Here is a 12875-nt window from a genome sequence, read left to right on the forward strand (position 1 = left end):
ATTTATTCAAAGCTGTGACAAATTATTTGTTTGTAATCCTTTACAGTGTAGGACTTTGTGTACTTGTTTTATCTCAGAAAGCTAGTGCTGCTGATGTTTCATCTAATTCTGTCTATTTTTCTGGGTGTTGCTAGCTATTCTGGCTGGCATACAGGCTCAGAGACTCTTTTTTTATTACCGAGGCACCCCATGGCACAACACCATTAGTTAGGATTGTGCCAGTGTTTCCATTATAAACCTCTGTTTTCATGGATTTATAACTCTACTGTAAAAATTTGCTTCAGGCTCAAACTTGGACTAGAAGGTCTGAGAGTGGGACAGAACATTTTTGAACAATTAGTACAAAAATCTGCAGTATGTTGCTCTTGGTTACATGACTTTCTTAATTTCTGTATAGCTAGTCTCAGAAACACTTCTGTCCAATTTTTGGGGGGGGGGGCTTTATGTGACAGCTGGGCTGTTTCTCCTTCATCTCAGCTAATTCCACTTAATGTTCATTATTGCTTTCATTTTATTTAAAACAAAATTAGAATAAAGCAATCTCTTGTAAGGCTTTAAAAACATGACTTCTGAATGAGTTACCTCTTCTTTCTCTATGGAAATATTTAAGTTATTTCACCCTATTTGGCACCTCCCCTTAGAGACTTTGCAATAAGAAGGTGCTACAGGGGAGAAGAAGGGGGAGAATTGGTAAATAGAGATAGAGAGATGAGCTTTCAGAGGTTGTTGCAAGTCACATATTCCAGTGGTTTTCATGAATATCACATACATCAGAGCTATCCTTTCAGAAGAGAATCGCACGTTTTCATACTACACCCTCTAAATCACAGATCTGTGAAAGAGCAAAGAAAACAAAGCTCTGTTCTCAGTAGTTTTGATGGTTTCGTCTTCAAGAACTCCACTTGAGGAAAGGACTATTAGCTGTGGATATGCCTCCTCCCCTTCATGCCTCATTCTCTATCCCCTTGCCTCAATATCCCACCTGAGAACACACATGGCGAAGAGCTTTGGTTTTCCCCGGCTGACCTCTTTGCCAAAAAAGGGTTAGAAACCATTTCAAACAGATGTGCTGCTTCATGCAAGAAAGCTGTCTTTGTTGCCAGCATCAGATCGCTCTGATTAAGTGCAAATGAAACCAAGTCTCCTTAAAGGACTTGAACGTGAGAGGTGAGGACTTGACTCTCCACAAAGGACTTGAACATGGGAGGTGAGATCAGTCTGAGGGGAACTGCACTAAGCCACATGATGTTTACCAGAGGTCTACACAGCTCTTTGACACTTGAGGAGACAGGAGGATGTGTGCTACATCTTTGTCTCTGTGCTTGACTACCATGCCGTCCCAGAAAAACATATCTGGGGGATAAACAGGGATGGTTGTTCAAACAGGGAGATGGGCAGGATTCTGGTATGGCAGATCTATCAGATCTGACACAGACAGTCTGAGACCTGTGCAGCTGAATCCAGCCTGAAGTTTCTCTGCAGCAGCATAAATACTGAGCAGCGCTGCGGTATCTCTTCCACGGTGTGCTGTCACCAAAGCAGGATGGTTACCCATCTTTGGATACAGATCCTATGGCACAAAGCAGAGCCTCACATCTGAGGTGCCCTACGAGAAGGCATCTCCTCCACTCTGGAGCTTGTGGTCAGTCACTGGCTGTCATGAGGCTCAAATGCTGTTGTGCCTCCTAAAGCTTTGGGCTCAAAGCTTTGGGTTAGATCATTATGATTCCATTCTATTCTATTCTATTACCAGAAGCCTACTGCTAAGAGAGGTTTTTGTTGAGGGAAAGAAAGGTCTGCCTCTGAAGAGGGTTTCTGAATGGCCTGGATCTAGTTTCTGCCCCAGTCCTTTGTGTCACTCTGGACGCCGCAATGGGATCCCATCACAACAAACCGAGGTCCAGCAGCCAACAGACCTGGACCAGGCTGTGGTATTTCACAATCTTGATTTGTACAGAGCCTGGGACAACAGGTGGTGCCTGCATGATTTTTTACAATGAACATTGTATAATAATGAAGTATTAATCACAATTGACTAACAACTAGATATTACTATCCAGAATAGAATGCAGATGAGTATGTTATAGATGAAGAAATAAGTATTGTTTTCAATATATATGCTAAAATAAACTGTATAACTACTCTGTATTCACAGCAGTTAACGTAACTGCATATGACAATTGAATAAGCTAAGTTATAATAAAATATCCGTGAAGGATTTTCTTTTTGTAGCCCACAGATTTTGAGTCCTGTACATGGACTGCTTTTATTCCAGTTGCTTCATTTTTGCATTCATCAGCAGTTCTGACAGTTCAAAAAATAATTATTTCAGTTTCGCACAAAAGTCAGTTATTTTGAACAATTGATTAGAAAAAGATCAAGTCAGATATGGTTTTGATTTCAGACTTCACGACTGTATAGAAAAAAGGAATTTTGAAACAAGTGGTTGTTTCAACCTGAATTGTCAAAATGTTTAATTAAAAAATGAAGGCACTGACAGAGCTGAATATTCTTGAAGGAGACTATTTTGACAAGAAGTTCAGCAACACTTCCATATTTTCCTAAATCCATTTGATGACACCTTTTTGTCTAACAAAAATTTTCCCTGCTTTAATCCCCAAGCCACACTCTTAGGACCTGACTCAAGAAAGCAATTAAATACCACTGAAGTCTGTGGAACTTGAGAAAGCATTTGAAGTCTTGAACATGCTAAGTTCCTGGCCTGATTCCTTCTGAACCTCATTCTTTAGAAACATACTCCCTCTTAATTAATTTGATTAAGTAGCGTTTTGTCTGAGACACCCTCCATTGTGAAGAAAAGGGAAGTAAGAAGAGCTAGTTGGCAGTTAGACTAATGAGAAAATGATAATTTCTCTAATACCCTGCCAGGGTCCAGTAAAATACTACTCGCATTAAAATAAAAGTTATATTTCCCTAATCTTTTAGAGATGTGTGATTCTTTCAAAATGATATTCAAATCAAAGACTTATTACTGTCCCAAGCCTCAGCCCATTTGTTCTAAGAGGTATGTTTGAATTCCAGGGAAGAAAAAGGAGAATTAACTGCAAATCTGTCTTACACGCTTTGTATCGTATCCTTTCCACTTTTTTTTTTTTTTTAATAATAAAAAGGAACTTATATATGCCTTTTGAATATCCTTACTCATTAGGTGGCCGAGTATTGCATTAGAAGCAATGTTTGCCTGTTATTTGACCTGGGTAAGAAGCTCAGAGACAATAACCCCAGCCCTCACTGCGTAATACAGACAGTTGAGCAATTAACCCGTGAGCATCCTCACTTCTCTGCACTTCTCATGCACGTGTTGGTTGTGAGGAAGCCTCGCAAAGGGCGTCTAGAGACCCAGCCAAATCAATGCCAGGGTGCTAGGAGACCGAGGGAGGGCCAGCAACGGTGGTTCCATATGGGAGGTGTTCGGGGAGCCTGGGGAGCAGCGGTGTGCCGCAGACTGCCTGGCCGCTGTCACGGGGGGGTGAAGGCAGTGGTTCAGCTATTGATGGCAGTGCTGGAGGCTCGTCCAGGGGGAACTCGACATGCAGCCAGGCATGTGCCTCCCTGCTTCTGGAGCCAGCCGAACCTCATCCTCCCGCGCCGCCACGCTCAGTGGCTCACCGAGGCATTGAAGGAACGTGTGCTGGTCCCACAAAGGGAGCATCCTAACACTGTAGCATCTGGGGTATAAGTACCCACAAAATGGGCAAGACCTGAGAAAAAACAAGCTATCGGTGCGGCTGACTCAGGCAGGACATTTTCTGCTGCTGCTCCTTCTGTGCTTCAGCAGCTGAGCACAAAGCAACATGTCAAGACCAGAGGAAAATCCAGACCTAAGCAGGGATCACAGACACTCCTTAGCCTTTACACAGGTCGCACCTAGACAAACAAAGACAAGCTGAAGCCATTAATGCCACACTTTTGGGGTCCTCTGTGTATGTGACTCAGACTTTCCCCAATACAGCATATGAGGGTGCTTTCTCAAAGCTCTAATTGATATTCAGACAGAACTTTCTTCATATTAGTGGAATTCACAGTTAATCTTCAGGGAAAAAAAAAATCAGCATTTCTATGTGAAATTAGGTGTATATTGCTTAATCAAGGCTTTTCCAAATTAATTTACTAACAATAAGTATTCATGCTGCTTCTCTTTCAAAAGTCCCTTTGTTTCAATACAGCTAATAATTTTTACACAGTTGCAGCTAATTATCAAAGAAAAACTAATGAGGCTGCTCATGACATAGTGCAAGAAGTATTTCTGTTAAGAATTATATTATTTTGCTGAAATGCTTACAAATTTTTTAGATTTTTCTTCCGTACTGTAGGTATGCCAGGAACAAATCATGCTTTGTCTGCTACCCCAGAATGCCATTGAACAGAATTCCATTCTCCACTGAAAAAAGCCTCTGAGTACCCCAATGCTTCACAGAAGATAAGTCAAATCCTTCCTTCACCAGTACATCAGCTTTCTGCCCAGAGACTGGACCTGTCAGAGAAGATGCTATGCAATCCAGGCTACAGCACCAGGAACATAAGTAGAAAAGGGATAAGGCCAAGAGAGGTGAGACCTAGAGAGGCATGAGCAGGTAGGCAGTGGACCTTAAGGCCAAGGTTGGCTTTGACCAAGCTGAAGTTTGCAGTGTGCAAAGTATAGAAACAGTTATTTTAAACTACAGAGTAATGAATGCCCGCAGTGCCTGACAACTAGATGTGGGGTTTCACAGTACTCCCTTGGATGAAACCCTGCTCCCTCCTAAGTCAGCTGGAACATTGCCCACCTACATCAGGAAGCTGGCACTAATGCTACACCCAAAGCATTAAACAGCAACCAAGCAAAAGGGGTATGACAATGTTGTAAGATGTGATCCCTTTCACCTCATTCAGGCAAATAATCAGTAAGTACTCAGGCAACTAAAGCAGGGTTAAACTTCCTAGGTAATTAAGACAAACAAGATAGGGCTGCTGGTGTGATGCTGTGAGAAAAGCCACTTGTGCTAATAGCTCCCATGCAAAAAAGAAAAAAATAAAAAAGAGAGACAGAGGCTAAGGATTCTGTGGATATCTGAGCTCCTGGATGAAAAAATGGGATCCTGCCTGTGTTATCTTAACTTCTTGAGCTTACTGAGCAGGAACTGGAGGAATAAGAGGTAAATCTTCATTTATTCAATCACGGTCTCAGAGGAAGTCAGTGCAGTAAAGAGATAAATGAAAATGTTCTTCAATTGTTTAAAAACAATAAAAAAGAAATTTATTCTGAACTTAAACAGAATTATGAAAAAACCAGAGTGTCTAGTTTTAAAGTAAATCCACATACCATCTGGGCATATCTAGAACACTTATTGAAGGATTTAAATTATAATGTTGATGATTTCATTGTTCTTTTTGGCCTCTCAGGAACATATCCAGAAATGAAAGGGCTCTCTTTATCCCCCATGCAAGTACAGCTGAAGTGTTGCCAGTGCAGGCTTTTCCGTCTTGTCCTACTAATCTATGCACCCCTAAAGGTGGGATGATCATTCATTCTCTCTGTCCTAGAGCACTCTGGACCATGATACTAAGTAGGGGGAGAACTGTGTGTCCTATTTCTGAGGAATTAGACAAAAATACCAGTATTTGCACTGGCCACTGGGTAATCATCCAATAATAAAAGCACCTAGAGCCTGACTCAGTGTCCATAGAAGACAAAGGGAATATTTCAATTAGCTTCAGTTGGGTCCATTGTGCTCTTGGGATAGATTTTATCAACTGAAAACCACAAAGGAGATTATCTGTGCTGCAATAGACTTGTCTCCCTTCTGAAGCAACTACTTAAAATTAACTGTTCCATAAATATTTGAGTGACAAAACTGTAACTGAATCCTTATGTTACAGGGATAGCATTTCCTGAGTTCAAAGCCAATCTAAAATATACAGTATGCAAAATATTGGTCCATATTTGCAAACATGGCAAGTGGCTTCTGAGGTTGGCCTTTAGGGTGCTCTGTTTAGAGTGCTAAAGTGTGTTGGAAATCTGAAGTAACCAGACTCATTGGCACCTTTTAAAAATGCAGTACTTGTTAGAAAACACTTCCACATAGCAATAGCCAGAAGTGAACTGAAGCTGCCCAGCCCTGTGGAAAAGTGAGGTCTTGTTGCTTTCATTATTCTTAGCTCAAAGTTTATTTTAAATGGTGAAAGACTTCTTGCCAGCTTAGATTAAGGATTGCAAACAAAACCTTAGGAATACCTACAAATAAATCCCCTGAATTAAGCTTTCTAAGAGCAAATATGTATACTTAACTCAGTACCTTGTTCTTTCCAAGCTTGGAAATGCCAAGGTATAGGGGGAAAAGATCTTTTTTTTTTTTTTTTTTTTTTTTTTTAATATTTGAGCTCAGTCAAGAGAGAGACATCTTGGCATTCTCACATCCAATTTTCATGGGATTCCTAACAGTGTAGAATCAGAGGGCTTGAATAAGCATCCTAACATTTGAGATTTGCTAATTGCTGGCTATAATGAGCACCTGATGCTGTAAGATAACACAATTCCTTTTCACCCTTCCCTTGTGAGGGCATATTGTGTTGTGTTTCTCCATACTAAATAGAAGACATAGAGTGACTACTGGTGCCAGAAGAAATAAAATCAAGATATCTCCCAATAATGTGAGAGCCAATATGTGTCACTGCTCTAGCTCCCTCTGCTCTTGACATCATTTAAGGAGTTCTGTGTGAACCCACCTGGGAATGACAGAGACAGACAGCAATCAAGGCAGTCCTTTTTGAAGAAGCAACTGTAAATCTGACAGAGAATGAGTTTATTTACTCCTTTGCTTCTTCAGACCTTCACAAAGCCATTTGGGAATTACACCAGGATGGATATGTGAATATGGCCGCTGTGAACTCTATTTACTGGAAGAAATTTCTTACATTTCTTATTGCACACAATCAGTAAATGAAACTTCCTTGGGAACACACGATATCAGGGATTTTACCCCTAGTCATCTCAAAATGTAATAAACCCAACACTTTATGATAAGAAGGAACTCACATTTTGGCAATGAGTTCACTTAGCGCTGCTGACTGTGTTTCTATCTCACGGGATCTGAAAGCAGCCACTTTATGAGGAAGCAAAGCCTGCACTGGATAAAGATTTCAAGGTCTTCCCCAGGCTGCTCTCTACCCCTCCTCAACTTGTGAGATCAGCTGTGCTTTAGAGAGAGAATCCCTCCTGCCTTCCCCAAGTCTGTATTCGTATTTGGTAACAGAGGTCTTGATTGAAGAATTACCAACACTGGAATGAATCTCGTGGCTGTTCATGAACGCTGGTAAGATTGAATATATGACTTTCACTTGTTAACCTTTTCACATGTGACTTCATTCAGCAGTGCTGAACATCGTTGGATGTAACCCATCAAGTAAGTAACTGGTTATATTAGGCAATGACCAGCTCCAGAGTCTGAGACTTCAAGCAACAGACTTTGGTTTATACAGGGGGGTGCAGGCAGACCAAGCTCTCTTGCCTCCACACCAACCTGCAGGAGCAATCCAGCTCCAGTCTGGAAGCAGCAGAGCACAGCGCTGTGTCCCTGCGGAGGCGTCCTTCTTGGCATTTATAAATATATCGTGGTGTTGATTCTGCTATCCTTTCCCCATTCAGTGCTCTGTTTGCATGAAGACTGATCTCGCAGTAAGTCACAGTCTAAGAATGGGTGGGATCATATACTTGCACATGTTTAGCTCCAGGATCATGGCTTATTTATGCCTTTGCCTACAGATATTTTGTTAACTTTTTGGTTGTTTTTTTTGGTTTGGTTTTTTTTTTGGTGAAGTTTATTCTAGCTTTTAGACTTGTGCTGCTATCACACTGGTGTTTACTGCCCCTTATTGAATTGGTGGGAGAACACTTTTTCTGTTTCTAACAATCTTTGAGCTGTATTTCCACTAACATTTTAGTTTACAACACTGGGATGAAAAGCACTTAAAAATGTGGTATGAATATTACTGTGTGGTTTTGGTTTCTACATATTTAAGCCTCAGTTAAGACTGTACATATGAGCTGCTGAAACAGTTTCCAATTGCTCCTTGGGGTTTGGCCATTGACTTCTGTGTGTCAAGCTTTCAACTCATGTGCAAAGTGAAATTCATTAGAAACTTATTGATACTGTCACAAATTTAAAATTTCATTTGAATTGCAATGTCTTTTAGCAAAAGCAGTGTGTTCAAGCAGCAGCAATGTTAGTGAATTTCGGGGGGGATAAGAAAGGAAAAGCTCATGCATTCAGTGCAATAACTACTATAGATCTTAAAAACTTGTTATCAGTAAAAATCAAAGTGCTTCGAACAAAATAAAAATATCTGACTTCTTCCATTCCTAAAAAAGCAAGCAAATCTCATGCTGAACATTTTTTTTCTCTCGGGTCAGTGCTTCTTCCTTTCTCTGGTTCTCTTAACTCTCTTTTCACTCTCGCAGTATCTACCTTTACGCAGGCTCCTGTCCTCAATCCTCTCCACGCTTATTTCTGAGTACTGTCAACACAAGCACAAACTCAGCTCCTTTTGCTCTGCTACTGACTCCCGTCGCTTCTTTACTTATTTAGACCTGTTTCCTCCTACCCTAAAATACCAGCTCCTCTCCTTCTCTGCCATCTCAGATCCGCTCTGAAGACCACACGGCTCACACAGTCTCTTCCTTTTCCCGGTGCAACCTCCCTCCCTCCTGCCTCCCACCAGCACTGCCCAGCCTCCAGGGCAGCCTGTCCTTCCCTCCTGAGCCTCGCAGCTAAGTCGCATCCCTGCCTGCGCACCTCTTCATCTCTTTGACAACGTGCCAGTTTCTCAGAGCCTGTCCAAAGCGATCTGACCACCTTGGTAAACCACTGGAAGGCCACCCCAAGGAGAAGTCTATTTGTCCGTCGCTTTGACTGTGTTACAACTCTCCAAGCACCTCTTCCATGCCCCCCTCAGTCTTCTGCATCAAGCAGTTGTGTTGGCCTCCACACACCACAATCCTTTTTTTTGCAATGCTCAAAAGCACTGCTGCTTTTCTCACAGTTCCTTCACAGGTCTGCCTTATGACTCTCCTTTAAATTCCTCCTTCAAGCTCCTCATTTACCATGCTGCAAAAAAACCTACTGGGGTCTGCAAAGTGCTCAGCAAGAGCCCGACATGAATTTATTGTTATCCTGCAAAAAAATGTTACTTCATTATCTCTCTGTGCTCCCCCGTCTGTCTGCCTGTCTGACTTTATCTCTTGTGTCTATTGGTTACATTCAGAGCCCACATACAAGTTTTCTGTGGCAGAGGCTGTACCGTTTTTCTGTGGATACATATCTTCCAGCAGAAAAGCCCGATCCTGGGAAATGCTGAGCCAGCAGCAGAAGGTGTTGTTCGGCTAAAGGTCTTTGCTGTTCTCTTCTCCTGTTATTTCTGGAGAGTCTTATGGTTTTGTTTCTTTCCTTTGCATTGTTTTCTTTTAAATTTGATTTTATTTATTCACGTGGCTAAGAATGGCTTTGAACAGCAGCGATGGATCCTACTCTAGCTCTTGATACTTAGCTGTCTGTAGATAGGTTAATGAAACAGAGGAAAGTAGAGTGCTACACAGCAGAGATAATCCTAACGTTGACATCACTGAGTGCCTCTTAGTTGGCAGAATAAACCCTAACAAAGTAACCAATACTGCCATGCAATATTTACATTTAAATCTAAATCAGGACATACATATGGAAAAACTATATATGATGACATTGCAGATTGCCTTTTTTTCAAATAGGTCCTTCAGGGTAGCAGCTGGATTGGTTTTAAGATAGGAGCTTCTTAATCCAGGCAGATGTAGCTCTCATCAGAAGTTAATTTGCAGGGATATTCACATATGCAAATCATGTCACAATGCTGAAATGCAACCACGTAATGACTGGAAAATGTTATACCCATAAATCATACTACCACAATCATCAAAATTTCCACTCAGCCAGGACAAATTCAACAGCATTTATGTCTTTCCAGCTTTTAGCCCATAAAAAATCTGTGTTTTTGGAGAGTGTGTTACACTGGTGATCTTAAAACTCCCAAGTCTGGTATAATGAGTCCTCAAGTGCGTTATAACTTACCAGTAATTACATTTCAACATTTCTGCTTTCAGCAGTTAGTGTTTTATTCATAAACATTTAAACACTGAATTAGGCATAAAATAAGAATGTTGGCAACAACCCGGCTTAATTTCATTAACTATTAGGTAAACGTAGTATTGCTTCTTCAAATAATCCTTGGTTTGAATGCTAAAGATGTAATGAACTTCATGGTTCATAGCATCTGACATTGCTTAATTAATGGGTGCATTTATAGTACATAGGCCTCAGTAATTGATTTATATGCATGATTTGCACATACAGCTGTTAGTTCCTGTAGGAAAGTCATAATTCAAATGTGTGCATATTTTCTAGATATGGGGAAAGGGGAAAAAAAACACCTCACAAACTTGTCGAGTTCCCAAAAAACATGATAGCAAATAAATAGCACAGGAAAAATAAATAGCGCAGGAAAAAACCTACCAGAAGAAACATTAATGTTATAGCTTTGAGTTTCCACAGCTCACACATTTCAAATGGAAAACATGACAAAATGCTTCTCAGCATTTTTTTCCTCTTTACAGTAGATGTGGTTAAGTCTATATATGCCCACACACCTCTGTGAGTCTGTTCATATTACAGCGTATGCAGGGTGAATGGAGTCCACATTTTCCATGCCTGTTTGAGTTTCTCTCCCTCACTCACATACACATAAACACACAAAAGGTATACATAATTTAGATTTAGGAGCAAGTACAATAAAGCTAAGAAAAGGTCACGCTTAATATTACACATGTTTAGTCTTGGGGCAAATCTTCTCCTAACCAAAGCCAAACATTGGAGACGAGGGAATTCAGCACAGGTTTCCTAGCCTGTCCAACAGATTACTTGTGAAAACCAAAGTGGTGTGTTGAGAAGTCGACGCTGAAGAATAACTGAGCTCTGAGTGGAAAGAGGTCTCCTGTGGCAGTTTAAAAAAGGTTGAGGAAGAGAAACAGCTGTTTCTGGATTATCCATTACCTTGGAGCTAAGACTGCATCCTTCCTAGTCCTTTCTTGCTGCTTGGTGTATCCCAAGCAACAGTCCAACGCGCCGAAGCAAACATCCCCATTCCAGCACGCAGACTTCCAGTTGCCCCACCTTTCTCCCTTATACTGACAACTACCCCACATTGGCTGCAAACCTTACTTATTTCAAGGGTTCTTGCAGGAAGCGCTTGCCATTTTAGGGTTTTTGGTTTCTGTTATCAAAGCATTTCATTGTACATTAAGGAATGCAGAGCGCAGGCAGCTTGATGGCTTTCACAACCCTGGCTCCATTTCCTGGTGCTCTAAGGCAACACTTAGCTTTTCACTCTCCAACCCCTTATACACTCTACATCTGCTATTCTAATGCCTGCATTCATCAGTAGACTGGCAATAATAAATTTTCTTCTTTCCTTTCTCTTTTCTTTCCAAAGGCTCTCCCTTGTGCACACGTTTGTCATTTCTTCGCTATTGACTGCTGACTGGCCAAACCTCCATGAACAATAATTCCATTATAATGTAAGCCAGGGGCATGGTTGGCTTTATGGTTTGACTGGAGGCAGGTGAAAGGGTGGAAAGGAGATTATTTTAAACTCTTAATCATCACTCATCTTTTTAAAATATTCATTGACAAGCTGTAGTGGAAACTATTTTTTTCTCTTGTGAACCAGGCACTCTTCCAGACTCTTATTGCTCAGTATTAGCCCAATGCTTTCCTTCTGAGGGCGTTACTACAGCCTTCTGAACGCAAATCTTTCCCACAGTGTTAGTGACTATGTTCATACAGTCCAGCAAGGCCTTGCATTCAAACTGGTGGGCTAACATGCCTTACATTAAAAAGTCATTTACATCACCGAGACCTAAGAGGTGTGAAGAACAACGGCTGAGGGTCTGAACCATGAGCCTAGTCCCCGCACAGTGCAGATGAGTTTATGCTATGTGGATGGAAAGGCTAGTACTTCAGCTACCACTTGAGAAACGCTACTGAGAAATGCTGAGTGATTCCGTTTGATTCAGAAGGCAGATAGGTTAGTTAAAAATAGAGATGGTGGTGTAAGGTAACATCTGCCTTTCTCCTTGTTGTAGATACACCTGTAGTGAAGTAGAGGCAGTTCATGAAGCTGTGGAGCGGTAGGGACCAGTTCAGCTCTTGACATCTCCAATGTAGCATTGATGGGCACAGTAGAGCTATCACAGAACGACTGAACCACAGAATAATTTAGTTGCAGGGATAAGGTGCACTTCATGAATAAGCTCAGAGCCAAACTATATGACTACATAATTATATCAATGCTCACTTTAATGGTATGTCCACTTTAAGGTATCTACATGAAATTCCACACACTGTTCCAGCTGTCCTGGAAATGGGCAGTAGTCAGGATTTAGTCCATGGAGGGAATTGCTTTAGTCGCTGTTACCTTTCATAGTGGAGGAAGCCAACAGGCAGAGGGTTAAGCCACGTTTAGAAGACATTCTGTTGACATTAACTGATTTATATAATATACATTAAAAAAGAAGTAATTAATTTGAAATCCTACATCTAAAGAAGACTAAAACTGGGAGAAGAAAACAGAATAACTGTATTGCAGTCACCGAGGTCAGATGATTAAATGGCTTCTCCTCTTGTCCTCTTCAGCCTGCTTTTACTGATCTGAGACACTGTTTGCAAGTATTTTGATCATGGGTTTAGATTTTCAGTGGGTTTGGCCTCTGAAATTATCTTCAAATCATTACATATTTTTCAGAGCAACAGAATGAGTTTCTTGGAAGATATAGGCAGAAATGGTGATTATCT

The sequence above is a fragment of the Harpia harpyja genome, chromosome 1 (assembly GCF_026419915.1).
Source record: "Harpia harpyja isolate bHarHar1 chromosome 1, bHarHar1 primary haplotype, whole genome shotgun sequence".
In the NCBI taxonomy this organism is placed as follows: domain Eukaryota; kingdom Metazoa; phylum Chordata; class Aves; order Accipitriformes; family Accipitridae; genus Harpia; species Harpia harpyja.